The following is a 15,000-nucleotide window of genomic DNA, read 5'->3' as shown; positions in this document are numbered from 1 at the left end:
ACATGCATCTGGCCCTTACCGGTTCATGCACTGTTCCACATCCTTTTGCCTTATCAACTTATGATACCAAGTCCAGCTCATGGACTAATCATACCAAGTCCTCTCATGGACTAACCAGATCAAGTCCTCACAAAGACTAACAATGCCCATCAGATCCTGAGTCAATCAACCAACCACCCCACATGACTCAGAACTGATGAGTCTTCATACTTCCTAATCAGTCATAGAACCATGTCCCACTGAACCTGATTAGTGTTTCTCTTACCACCGGTGCATCCTTTGATCAATCAGATCAGACACCTTGATCCATCATCCAAGGATCAGGTCGTCCATCCTTGCCAATGATCAGATCACGCACGGCCTGCCTTACCAACACCAAGGTTGATAACCAGCAATTCCTTATGATCAATATCATAAGTGACAATATGTTCCAGCACACAACATATGATCAGATATCCTAACACAAGGATCTGACCCCAATATGCCCTCAGGTGCAATTTCGACCGCAAGCAAACCTGCTCCAAAAATCAATTAACATTCATGACAATTCATGATAAATCATAACTAAGAGAATGGTCCAATCAGATTTCCCAGAACCGGCCTCCATCCCATAGATCTCGGCCAAGATCAGCCAAACCGGCCCAAGGGACCATCTCTAAATCAATCCCTAAAAACTCATTAGGATTCATGATAATTCATGATAAATCTTAACTAAGAGAATGGTCAAGTCAGAATTCCAAGAACCGATCTCAATCCTATGGATCTCGACCTAGGACAGCCCCACCGGCCACCTTGACCATCTCGAAATCAATCAGATAAAAATCCCCAAATACCATGATAATTCATGATAATTCACCACTAAGAGGATTCCAAATTCAGATCACCATAAATCCATCAGGAAGTAGGAGATCCAGACTTAGCTGCCAAACCAAGGCCATGGAGGGTTCTTCTGAACCGGTCAAGCCATGGTTCAGTGCTACTATGTCTAATAATCAATCTCAATCATAAGAACAAGGAATAATATGATTAATAATCATAAAACAGAGTAAGGTGTAACTGCAGGACCAGATCAGCCCATAGTGTACCAGACTATGCCCAATGGTCTGCAGTCCCCACCTGTTACCTCATCAGGGGCGTCCATGCTCTTCCTAGCACGCCTTCATCAAACCCTTTTCACATACTTCCAGTATTGATAAGATCTAACCATGGTTCGTGACCATCACTCCTTCCATGGAACTTCCATGAAACCAGTTTCTACACTGCATCCACCTTCAAGGCTATTCATGCCATTGTGAGTGAAGTCCGGCCTTCTCCCTTCTCTCCTGGGTGTTTGCGTGTGTTCCCAAGATGCAGAGGAAGCCTAGGACGTGTTCATCAGTGGTGGAAACCTACCACAGGGTCGTTCATAACTCCCCTTGCACTTCCATGAAACTGCCTTTCTACACACATCTGCCCTTAAGGCTGTCTTGGCCTTTAGGAATGAATTCCGGTCATCTACCTTCTCTCCTCACCATTTGCGTGTGTTCTCAGGCCCTGGAGGATGCATTGGGTGATAACATCACGGATCAAAAGCCACCAGAAAGTCGTTCATAACTTTCCCCCTTGATCTCTCCCAAAACTGCCTCTTTATGGCCTTCACACCACCATGGGTCTTGGATTGGGAATCCGACCAACTCTCTGTATTTTCTTTGTGTTTCTTTGTGTTTCAGGGTGTAGGAATCGACCAGAATGATCAGAAATGAGAGAGAGAGGACGATTTAAACTGTCCCCAACCGCCTGGGCGAGCAGTTACCAAAATCCCATCCCTTCTTCCCAAAACCGTCCCATAACCGCCCCATAACCGCCCCTTGGCGGTTTCTCCCCTTTTCTTCTTTGGCAAATCGATCACTGAGCCTCAGCTCACACTCTGGGAGCTTGCCCGCTCCCTGTCCAAAGCCTAAGACCCATTTGGTCGAACCGTCCTGCACCCGGACCATCGGCTCGCCCAGTAACCGTCCCGGACTCGCCCACACTGATCCGAACCAGAACGCACCGTTCACTGGATTGAGCTGACCTCCAGCTGTTCCCAGCTGATTGAGCTAGCCCCCCAGCTCCTGTGAGCTGAACAGATCATGGTGAACTGAATACCAGCTGAACCGAGCTGATTGAACTCAAACCAACACTCGTCCAGCTGCCTAAACACTCACCCAGCTCCTTTACCCTTGTTTCCATCGTATCCTGGTTAAGTCTCAGCTGACTGATGCCCTTAACCTTCATTCAGGACCATGACACGCTTGTCCTTAGGTCATGTGACCTGACTGGTGCGTTTCCTTGCACCGCAGTCCGTCCGGACGATCCTATCCAGGATCGGGGACATGACAAGTCTCCCCCACTTACGATACGGATTCGTCCTCGAATCCAGTGGTGTTAACCTCTTGTCTCATGACAAAGGTTCCATCCGAACTCCTTTGTACCCGGAACATGGAGCATGCTCGATTGGTTCTTTCTAACCAATTCGTTGCATCTCCCACCTTGTTCCTTCTCACTGACCACGTCTTGGTCATCATATACACAACAAGTCTCCCCCACTTGATAGATATTTAACCCAAAATCTTATCAAGTGGTCCATCAAGCACCCATACAAAGACATGACTTGTGTCACTGACCCAACTCTCCAGGTTGCGTTCCTAGTAGACACCAAGTCCATGTAGAACACTTTAGTTCCATGACTAGATCAAATTCAGTACCTAGGAACATACTGAGTACTCAAGTCTTAGTAGATTCAACCAATCTCCAAGCCACTCGATGCACCAGCCAAGTCCTAGTGAACATGTTCCAATCTTTAGGCTGCTCACTCTACCATGAGTCCTAACAGATTGTTCTGTTCCCTTAAGTCCTTCCTGGACAATAAGGTTTATGATTCCAGCAATTCATCAATCCTGGGTAAAGGGTACTTGTTCTTCCCAGTCACCCTGTTCAAACCCCTATAATCAATGCACAACCTAAAGCTACCATCCTTTTTTCTTAACAAATAGGACTGGTGCTCCCCAAGGTGATACACTAGGGTGTATGAACCCCTTCTCAAGCAACTCCTCAAGTTGCTTCTTCAGCTCTGCCATCTGAGCTGGTGCCATTCTATATGGACTTTTAGATAATGGGGCCGTTCCAGGTTCCAATTCAATGATGAATGGGTCAGCCCTATCAGGGGGAATGCCCTGTAGTGCCCCAAACACATCCTGAAATTCCCGAACCAACGGTATACCCTCTGGGTCACAGGCCCCTACAACCTCATCGGTGTAAATGGTAGCCAAAAAGGCCTCACAACCATTTCCAAGCATCCGTTCTACTTGGACTGCTGAAACCACCAACTACAAGAGGTTGGCTTGATTCCTTGGTACTTAATCGGGGTCCAAACTCGTTCTCAAGTTGCACCTTTCCCCGGTGACAATCTAGAGTTGCCCGATACTTTCCCAACCAGTCCATGCCCAAGATCACTTCATGATGCTTGAGGGGGACAACAATCAGATCTATAGGCATCGGCCTATCCAAGATCACCACAGGGATGTCCTTAACCAGACCGAGTGAGTTCATAACTTGCCCTCCGGCCGCACTCACTCGTTCAGGACCATCCCATGTTCCATACTGGAACAAACCTTTTCCAACCATTCCTGGACTCACAGCACTATGTGTAGCTCCAGTATCAAATAATGTGTTTCCACACCACCGATCATTAAGTACTTAGATGAGTAGGATTTCGGTTTGATCACACATTTGGAAAATGTCCCATACCATTCTCCAAAGCATCACACATCTGTGAACGTCCCATACCATTCACAAAAGTGTTTATAGTATACCTCAATCCTCATCATACTAAGATACTTAACATCGTGTTTCCAATTCCTCTTGGAATTGATCCATTTCATTCACTCAATCTTAAGGAATCCTACCTTGACTTACACTGAGTCCAAGCTGATCCATCTGATCACAAGCCCACTCATGTACTAGCCATGTAGTGTCTCCCTTAGACTAACATGAACATTGCATATGCTCACTTGTTTTGAACGGCCATCAAGGGATAACATTTACCTCCAAGAGAGTGCTGCACATTTCTTTCAACCTAAGCCACTCTCTGGTCCATGTTACTTCCCTTGTCCAGGTCGTCCATACAAAGATCTTGCATTGCGTCCATCATCCAATCCGTCAATTATTCCTAAATAACTAGATAAACTAACCTTTATGTTTTCAGGGTCTTGCCGTGGAAGAGTGTATCTTGGCTAAGCCGGCTCATCTTGGAACTTCCCCGTTCACAAGCATGAAACCCAAACTTACCTCAACTCTCACTTGGCTCACCACAACTAAGGTTCCAAGTCATCTCAGTTTTCAGAAATAATTTCGGTTTGGAACTCAACATCTTTGAGCACTGTCCTTAACAGGATCAAGCATGCTCTGATACCAACTTGTAACACCCGATCCCGGCCGACTAGGCCGCGGTCGATGCCTCACGTCGCTCGGTCTATACACTGACCGAACCTCTAAAAATTTTGCCCTTTATTTAAAAACATCGCCCATAGGCGAGGGCTAACTCAGATCTTAGCTCAAGACTACCTTAGTCATTCCCTAGCTTAGATCATTTCAACTTATGCACAGCGGAATAACATCTATCATCCATTGGACTAAATCCAATCTAACACTTGTCTGATCAGATCACCTCAGCTACTGGTCAGTAAACACAACTGCCAGCTAGCTCCAAGGTCGAATCTGAACCTAGACCAAGTCATACAATCAGAGGTTCTGTTCCCCTAAGCCATTCTATCTAGATCTATGCAACATTGACAGATCATACCTGCATAAACTCTTCCCTTGGGTACTTAGTCATTCAGCCAACCATCCCCACAGACATAAGTAACCTTTGGGAAGTCTTCAATCAGCTAAGGACATGCATCTGGCCCTTACCGGTTCATGCACTGTTCCACATCCTTTTGCCTTATCAACTTATGATACCAAGTCCAGCTCATGGACTAATCATACCAAGTCCTCTCATGGACTAACCAGATCAAGTCCTCACAAAGACTAACAATGCCCATCAGATCCTGAGTCAATCAACCAACCACCCCACATGACTCAGAACTGATGAGTCTTCATACTTCCTAATCAGTCATAGAACCATGTCCCACTGAACCTGATTAGTGTTTCTCTTACCACCGGTGCATCCTTTGATCAATCAGATCAGACACCTTGATCCATCATCCAAGGATCAGGTCGTCCATCCTTGCCAATGATCAGATCACGCACGGCCTGCCTTACCAACACCAAGGTTGATAACCAGCAATTCCTTATGATCAATATCATAAGTGACAATATGTTCCAGCACACAACATATGATCAGATATCCTAACACAAGGATCTGACCCCAATATGCCCTCAGGTGCAATTTCGACCGCAAGCAAACCTGCTCCAAAAATCAATTAACATTCATGACAATTCATGATAAATCATAACTAAGAGAATGGTCCAATCAGATTTCCCAGAACCGGCCTCCATCCCATAGATCTCGGCCAAGATCAGCCAAACCGGCCCAAGGGACCATCTCTAAATCAATCCCTAAAAACTCATTAGGATTCATGATAATTCATGATAAATCTTAACTAAGAGAATGGTCAAGTCAGAATTCCAAGAACCGATCTCAATCCTATGGATCTCGACCTAGGACAGCCCCACCGGCCACCTTGACCATCTCGAAATCAATCAGATAAAAATCCCCAAATACCATGATAATTCATGATAATTCACCACTAAGAGGATTCCAAATTCAGATCACCATAAATCCATCAGGAAGTAGGAGATCCAGACTTAGCTGCCAAACCAAGGCCATGGAGGGTTCTTCTGAACCGGTCAAGCCATGGTTCAGTGCTACTATGTCTAATAATCAATCTCAATCATAAGAACAAGGAATAATATGATTAATAATCATAAAACAGAGTAAGGTGTAACTGCAGGACCAGATCAGCCCATAGTGTACCAGACTATGCCCAATGGTCTGCAGTCCCCACCTGTTACCTCATCAGGGGCGTCCATGCTCTTCCTAGAACGCCTTCATCAAACCCTTTTCACATACTTCCAGTATTGATAAGATCTAACCATGGTTCGTGACCATCACTCCTTCCATGGAACTTCCATGAAACCAGTTTCTACACTGCATCCACCTTCAAGGCTATTCATGCCATTGTGAGTGAAGTCCGGCCTTCTCCCTTCTCTCCTGGGTGTTTGCGTGTGTTCCCAAGATGCAGAGGAAGCCTAGGACGTGTTCATCAGTGGTGGAAACCTACCACAGGGTCGTTCATAACTCCCCTTGCACTTCCATGAAACTGCCTTTCTACACACATCTGCCCTTAAGGCTGTCTTGGCCTTTAGGAATGAATTCCGGTCATCTACCTTTTGTGTTTCAGGGTGTAGGAATCGACCAGAATGATCAGAAATGAGAGAGAGAGGACGATTTAAACTGTCCCCAACCGCCTGGGCGAGCAGTTACCAAAATCCCATCCCTTCTTCCCAAAACCGTCCCATAACCGCCCCATAACCGCCCCTTGGCGGTTTCTCCCCTTTTCTTCCTTTGGCAAATCGATCACTGAGCCTCAGCTCACACTCTGGGAGCTTGCCCGCTCCCTGTCCAAAGCCTAAGACCCATTTGGTCGAACCGTCCTGCACCCGGACCATCGGCTCGCCCAGTAACCGTCCCGGACTCGCCCACACTGATCCGAACCAGAACGCACCGTTCACTGGATTGAGCTGACCTCCAGCTGTTCCCAGCTGATTGAGCTAGCCCCCCAGCTCCTGTGAGCTGAACAGATCATGGTGAACTGAATACCAGCTGAACCGAGCTGATTGAACTCAAACCAACACTCGTCCAGCTGCCTAAACACTCACCCAGCTCCTTTACCCTTGTTTCCATCGTATCCTGGTTAAGTCTCAGCTGACTGATGCCCTTAACCTTCATTCAGGACCATGACACGCTTGTCCTTAGGTCATGTGACCTGACTGGTGCGTTTCCTTGCACCGCAGTCCGTCCGGACGATCCTATCCAGGATCGGGGACATGACAGACATGGTGCATCAGTTGTCCAAAATCAGTACACGGACAGTCCACGGGAAGGGCCAGCATACTGATATGTATGGTCAGCATGCTGATATGATTTCAGTACACGGATCAGTCCACGGGAAGGGCCAGCGTGCTGATGTGTACTGACATGGTGCTCAGTTGTCCAAAATCAGTACACGGACAGTCCACGGAAGGGCCAGCATGCTGATATGTGTGGTCAGCATGCTGATATGAGTTCAGTACATGGATCAGTACACGGATCAGTACACGGACAGTCCACGGAAGGGCCAGCATGCTGATATGTGTGGTCAATGCTGATATGAGTTCAGTACACGATCAGTACACGGACAGTCTACGGGAAGGGCCAGCATGCTGATATGTGTGGTCAGCTGATGTGGTCATCAGATCAGCAACTGAACCGGAGGTCAACCCAAAGCCCTACTCAACCGCCAAGGCGCAAACCAGGACATACGTGCACTAAAAATGCCATATCTTACAAACCAGGAGGGTTTAAATCACGAGGCTAATATTTATGGATTCTAACTCAAGAAGAAGTCCAGGCCAATTGGAATTGGGCCAAAATATTCACGGAGCAAGAAGTTATGAATTTTACAACCCAGAGGTTTCTCAGCCGGTCCATCTGCGAGTATCCGACTTTAGAAGGAGATTTAAGCTCAAGTAAGGAGCGGCCTGAACCAAAGCTCATTATAGGAGTCAAGAGGAGTTTATCATCTTTCCAGGAATCCCAAGATCAGGACAAATGTCCACGGAATTATGAAGTTATGATCCAATCTCCAAAACCGGTCAAACCAGTTCTACACTTGCCTCAATTGGAAGCTAACCGGTTCAATCAGCTTCAAACCAGACATTGGCGACCAGGAGATATATCTATGCATTCAGGAAGTCTATCCAATGGTCCAGAAGAGTCAGACAAGTTCATTCCATGCACCAGCCCACATAGGATCAGGAGGATCCTCATTAACCCCAACTTGCCTTATTTGGAGCTTCTTGCCATCCAGCTCCAACAGCTCTTTTTCCTTCAGATTAGGCACGACCTCAGCACCCTCCAAACCATCAAAAAGGTTCCAGGAAGCTTAGTTATCCCCTCAACCGTCCAGATACAAGGAGAACACCGTCTACATTCATTTGCCCAAGATTCTCATCATAGCCTCCAACGGCTAGTTTTTCTTGGAGCCATCAATTCCTTTGCTTTCAAGTTTATTATTTCGACTTTATTAGTTTCCTTATGTCATTTTATGACTGTTAGAGAGTCCCAGTAGTCGAGCCTATAAAGCTCAAGTTGTTTCTTCATTGTAAAATACCCTTGGACTTTTATGAATGAAAATACAGTTTTTCTAGTTTCTCAAACTATTGTTTTAAGTCTTAGAGTATTGTGAGAAGCAGCTCTTGAGCATCCAGACTTATCAAGGCCTCCTTTCACAGAGCTTTGTGGCGTCCATCATCCCATCTCCATCCATTAATCGATCTTGAGAGTGATACACATCCAGCAAGACCGGTTCCATCTTCATTCATCTCCCATCCATTGATCCTTGTTGAGAGTGATACACATCCAGCAACAAAATCTCATCTCCATCAATCTATCCCTTTTCTATGTTTTTATTCATATTATCATTTTGATTCATATCATATTTGTTTCTGTTTGCATTATAAACTCTAAACTAAAAACTCATAAAAATCGTTCTCATTGTTCTCAGGTTGTAGCTTGGATCCAACCTCTATCAATTCGTGGTTACCCCCCCTGTGCCTACAACATTTTGGTATCAGAGCTCAAGCTCATGAATCAGGTCACTCTATCCTTGCATCATTCATATTTGTTTGCATTTGTTTTTTTATCATAAACCGAAAATCCATAAAAACTGTTTCTTTGTTTCAAGTTTTGTTTCTGCATTTGTTTTGTGTTCTTGCTGTTCATTCTGCTAAGTGCCACGAAAAAGAAAAGAAAAGTTTTTGTTTGATTCATTTAAAATCGAAAATCCCAAAAGAAAAGTGTTTGCATTCATTAGTTTCCATAAAAAGAAAATCCCATAAAAAGTTCTGTTTGAATTTGATTCCTTTTCATTTGCATCCATAAATTTAAAAGCCAAAAGAAATCATCCTAGTTATTGTTTCATATCATATTAGTTGGTCCATTTCGTGATTGCATAAGAAAAGAAAAATAAAATATTTTCAAGCTTAGTTTATATCTTTTGCATAAGTGGTTTATTGTTTGCATCAAAGAAAATTTAAAAAAAAAAAAAAAACAAATATCAGCATTAGTTTGCTTTCCATATTTTCTTTTCATTGTGTTTTATTATCATATCATATTGATTCATTTCGTGTTTGCATTGAGAAAACCAAAAGAAAAATAATTTTGCATACTTTATTTCATTTCGGTTCATAATGCATATTTTTCTCGGTTTAGTTTAAATTGCATTGTGCACTTGATTTATTTGGTTCGACCAGACCTTCCCATATCTTTCACTTGATCTTTGAGAGTGTTTTCAGGAAGCCATGGTAGGAGAAACACACGGCCACTGTCAGATGGCCAAAGAGAACAACATTTGACAGCTTTGCAGAGGTTGATCTGATTGCACAGCTGAGGAAAAGAAAGAAGGCACAAGGCCAACGTCCACACCAGGAGAAAGGAGATTTGGAGATGCTCCAGAGGCTGTCTATGTCGAGCCCAAGCCACCAGATCCTTCAAGGATCAATCAAACCCCAACTTCTCAAACCCACAAACATCATGTTGTTATTCTCAATTTAATTATAACTCTTTGCTGATAAAAATAAACTCTTTATTTTCAGGAAAAAGAGGTTATCTATATGGGAGAGGAACCTTGATGAATGGTTTCACTTCAACAACATCTTGAAGGAAGAGAGGCTTGCTTATGCCATTGAACAACTTAGAGATGATGCCTTTGAATGGTGGGTACAAGAAGAAGGTGATAGATGGTTTTACAAGGAGCCAACTATCAAAACATGGAGAAGCTCTTAAGGAAGTCTGAGATATGAGTTTGCACCAAAGATTACAGTTCTGAAATCCAGGAACTATATCCAGGAGGTATCCAACTCATGGTTCCAAAAAGCAAGAAAAGATGTACCAAAAGAAGGTCATAGAAGCTTGATCCATCAAGACCAGATTCGGCCAAACCAGAAGCCCACGGTTTTCTATGATCAAAACCACCTATTGAGGTCCCAAAGACCATGGAGGAGAAGAAGTTTGCCAGCCAGACACATTGGCCAGACACAAACAAACCAGACAAACTGATTTTTTCAAGAAAAGGCCAAGGTAAGTCCTATACTTGATAAATTTGTTTGTAATCATCTCCCACTGGTATGAGTCACTTGTCTTTGTCCAAGAATGATAAGACGGTCCTGAAGTCAAGAAAGACACGGTCTCAAAGTCCTTTTTGGATTTAAAAGTTTTTCATGATTTAAGTCCAAGGAATGATGAGATTTAAACCGAAAGAAAAAGAAGGCATCAAGCCAAGGTAAGTCTTCTAACTCTGAGGATTTGAAATATCAGACATGTTATAGATGTCATAAGAAAGGACACTATGCTATAGTTTGTCCTACTAAGAAAGCATTGATAGAAACATCACTAGAAGAGAAAACGACTTTCTATGAAAACTGATAGTTTTATTCAATCTGATATATTGGTTCCAAATTCTTGTATAATGCACTTGTCTTTGTCAAAGAGTGATGTAACAGGAACTAAGGAGCATGATTCAAAGGAGAGGATCCACCAGGCCACACCTGTGATGAACCAGAGATTGTTCAAGACACAATGCAGTCCATATTGCTTAAAGAAGCAAAACCACAAACAATACCAAGGTAAGGCTTTAGAATCTCAAAAGAGAATGAAAGCTGACTTGCTCTATCTTGGTGCAGATTATACAGTTTCGAGGTCGAAACCTTGTCAAGAGGGAGGGGATGATGTGGTCATCAGATCAGCACTGAACCGGAGGTCAACCCAAAGCCCTACTCAACCAGCCAAGGCGCAAACCAGACATACGTGCACTAAAAATGCCATATCTTACAAACCAGGAGGGTTTAAATCACGAGGCTAATATTTATGGATTCTACACTCAAGAAGAAGTCCAGGCCAATTGGAATTGGGCCAAATATTCACGGAGCAAGAAGTTATGAATTTTTACAACCCAGAGGTTTCTCAGCCGGTCCATCTGCGAGTATCCGACTTTAGAAGGAATTTAAGCTCAAGTAAGGAGCGGCCTGAACCAAGCTCATTATAGGAGTCAAGAGGAGTTTATCATCTTTCCAGGAGCCCAATTCAGGACAAATGTCCACGGAATTATGAAGTTATGATCCAATCTCCAAACCGGTCAAACCAGTTCTACACTTGCTCATTGGAAGCTAACCGGTTCAATCATCAAACCAACATTGGCGACCAGGAGATATATCTATGCATTCAGGAGTCTATCCAATGGTCCAGAAGAGTCAGACAAGTTCTTTCCATGCACCAGCCCACATAGATCAGGAGGATCCTCATTAACCCCAACTTGCCTTATTTGGAGCTTCTGCCATCCAGCTCCACACAGCTCTTTTTCCTTCAGATTAGGCACGCCTCAGCACCCTCCAAACCATCAAGAAGGTTCCCAGGAAGCTTAGTTATCCCCTCAAAACAGTCCAGATACAAGGAGAACACCATCTACATTCATTTGCCCAAGATTCCTCATCATAAAGCCTCCAACGGCTAGTTTCATGGAGCCATCAATTCCTTTGCTTTCAAGTTTATTATTTCGACTTTATTAGTTTCCTTATGTCGTTTTATGACTGTTAGAGAGTCCCAGTAGTTGAGCCTATAAAAGCTCAAGTTGTTTCTTCTTCATTGTAAAATACCCTTGAACTTTTATGAATGAAATACAGTTTTTCTAGTTTCTCAACTATTGTTCTAAGTCTTAGAGTATTGTGAGAAGCAGCTCTTGAGCATCCGACTTATCAAGCCTCCTTTCACAGAGCTTTGGTGGCGTCCATCATCCATCTCCATCCATTAATCGATCTTGAGAGTGATACACATCCAGCAAGACCGGTTCCATCTCTTCATCATCTCCATCCTTGATCCTTGTTGAGAGTGATACACATCCAGCAACAAAGATCTCATCTCCATCAATCTATCCCTTTTCTATTTGTTTTTATCATATTATCATTTTGATTCATATTCATATTGTTTCTGTTTGCATTATAAACTCTAAAACTCATAAAAATCGTTCTCATTGTTCTCAGGTTGTAGCTTGGATCCAACTCTATCATTTGTGGGTTACCCCCCCCTGTGCCTACAACATCAGCATGCTGATATGAGTTCAGTACACGATCATACACGGATCAGTACACGAACAAGTCCACGGGAAGGGCCAGCATGCTGATATGTGTGGTCAGCATGCTGATATGAGTTCATACACGGATCAGTACACGGACAGTCCACGGGAAGGGCCAGCATGCTGATATGTGTGGTCAGCATGCTGATATGAGTTCAGTACACGGATCAGTACACGGATCAGTACACGAATCAGTCCACGGGAAGGGCCAGCTTTCTGATATGTGTGGTCAGCTGCTGATATGAGTTCAGTACACGGATCAGTACCCACGGACAGTCCCACGGAAGGGCAGCATGCTGATATGTGTGGTCAGCATGCTGATATGAGTTCAGTACAACGGATCAGTACACGGATCAGTCCACGGGAAGGCCAGCATGCTGATATGTGTACTGACATGGTGCATCAGTTTGTCCAAAATCAGTACACGGACAGTCCACGGGAAGGGCCGCATGCTGATATGTGTGGTCAGCATGCTGATATGATTTCAGTAAACGGATCAGTCCACGGACAGTCTGTGTGTGCTAACGGACAGGCACGGACGTCCTGCGTGTGCTGACGAACATCCTGTGTGTACTGAACAGACAGCCCACGTGGGCCAAAATCACCCGAACAGTCCCACAGGAAGGGCCAGCATGCTGATATGTGTACTGACGGACGACCACGGACGTCCTGTGTGTGCTGACGGACGTCCTGTGTGTACTGACGGACGTCCTGTGTGTGCTGACGGACGTCCTGTGTGTACTGAAGGACGTCCTGTGTGTGCTGACGGACGTTCTGTGTGTACTGACGGACACACGGACACACACGGACGTCCTGCGTGTGCTGACAGACGCCCTGTGTGTGCTGACGGACGGCCACGGACGTCCTCTGTGTACTGACGGACGTCCTGTGTGTGCTGACGGACGGCCACGGACGTCCTCTGTGTACTGACGGACGGCCACGGACGTCCTTTGTGTGCTGACGGACATCCTGTGTGTATGACGGACGTCCTGCATGTGCTGACGGACACACGGACACACACGGACAGCCACGGACGTCCTGCGTGTGCTGACGGACGTCCTGTGGTGTCTGACGGACGTCCTGTGTGTGCTGACGGACGTCCTGTGTGCACGGACTGACACACGGACACACACGGACAGCCACGGACGTCCTGCGTGTGCTGACGGACGTCCTGCGTGTGCTGATGGACGTCCTGTGTGTGCTGACGGACGTCCTGTGTGCACTGACGGACACACGGACACACACGGACAGCCACGGACGTCCTGCGTGTGCTGACGGACGTCCTGTGTGTGCTGACGGACGTCCTGTGTGCACTGACGGACACACGGACACACACGGACAGCCACGGACGTCGCTGTGCTGACGGACGTCCTGTGTGTACTGAACAGACAGCCCACGTGGGCCAAATCACCCGAACAGTCCCACGGAGCGTGCTGATATGTGTACTGATGGACAGCCGACGTCCTGTGTGTGCTGACGGACGCCATGGACGTCCTGTGTGTGCTGACGGATGGCCACGGACGTCCTGTGTGTGCTGACGGACACACCCGGACGTCCGTGTGTACTGAACGACAGCCCGTGGGCCAATCACCCACGACAGCCAAATCACCCGAGAAGCCAAAAATGCAAAAATATTTTTGAAGAAAGTTTTTCTGAAAGGAAACATCAAAAATAGTCAACAAAGAGTTTAGGATGTCAAGTGTTTGACAAAAGTTGCTGTAGACATCCGTTTAGACCACGAAACTCGACCTTTGTAGCATGCAAAAGACATGGTTAGAAGCAAAAGAAATTTATGAAATTTACCAGAAAATAGCTTTAACCATCCTTATGAAGCATGCAAAAATCAGATTCAAATCGAAGTATTTTTTTTTTTAACATTAAAATACTCCCCGAACACAACCAATGTCTACTGGTGACAGACTGAAAAAAAACGTTTTATATATAAGGGGTAGGCACTCTCTTGAGCCTCCTACCCCCCAGTACCGAACGGTTCGGTACGTAGTGTTGGACTGTTCGGTCCAACACTATCGAGGGCTGGGTTGAGGTCGATGGCCGGATTGTCCCCGTGAATTTTCCAGGAACTTTTCCGGCGAATTTTCCGGTGGACCGTTTTGCCCCTAACTTCAAATTTTCGCGCTTGCATGGTCTTGGCCTGGTTTCATCCGTCTTCCATTGCTTTTTTGATTACATCTCAAGAGTGGTGGAAAGATTGATGTTAGCGGGGCAATGAACATTCGGCGTATGAGTGGTGATTGGATAGCTAGTGTTTGTAGGCTCTGTGCTCGCGCACCCAACTACAGACCAACTATCCTCCTCAGTTTCTTCACTAGCATAGTTTTATGCTTGTTGAACTGATCCGGGGCCTGTGTTGCGTACCTATCTGGAAGGATTGTTAGGCTTTGCTTAAAATGTTGTTTGCGCATCTCCTTCGGTGGGGAAGTCGTGAACACATAAGCCTGCACTTGTGATCCTGCGTCTTTGCATAGTTTTATGCATTGTTCGCAAAGGTGAATAGCTGTTTGCTGAGATCTCGGTTGCGGAAATATTATGGCGGTGACCCGAAGAATTCTGTCCCGCTAAGCACGTTTGT

This window comes from Brassica napus, unplaced genomic scaffold (assembly GCF_020379485.1).
Source record: "Brassica napus cultivar Da-Ae unplaced genomic scaffold, Da-Ae ScsIHWf_2129;HRSCAF=2781, whole genome shotgun sequence".
NCBI classification, from domain to species: Eukaryota; Viridiplantae; Streptophyta; class Magnoliopsida; order Brassicales; family Brassicaceae; genus Brassica; species Brassica napus.
This window is presented reverse-complemented; position numbering follows the sequence as displayed.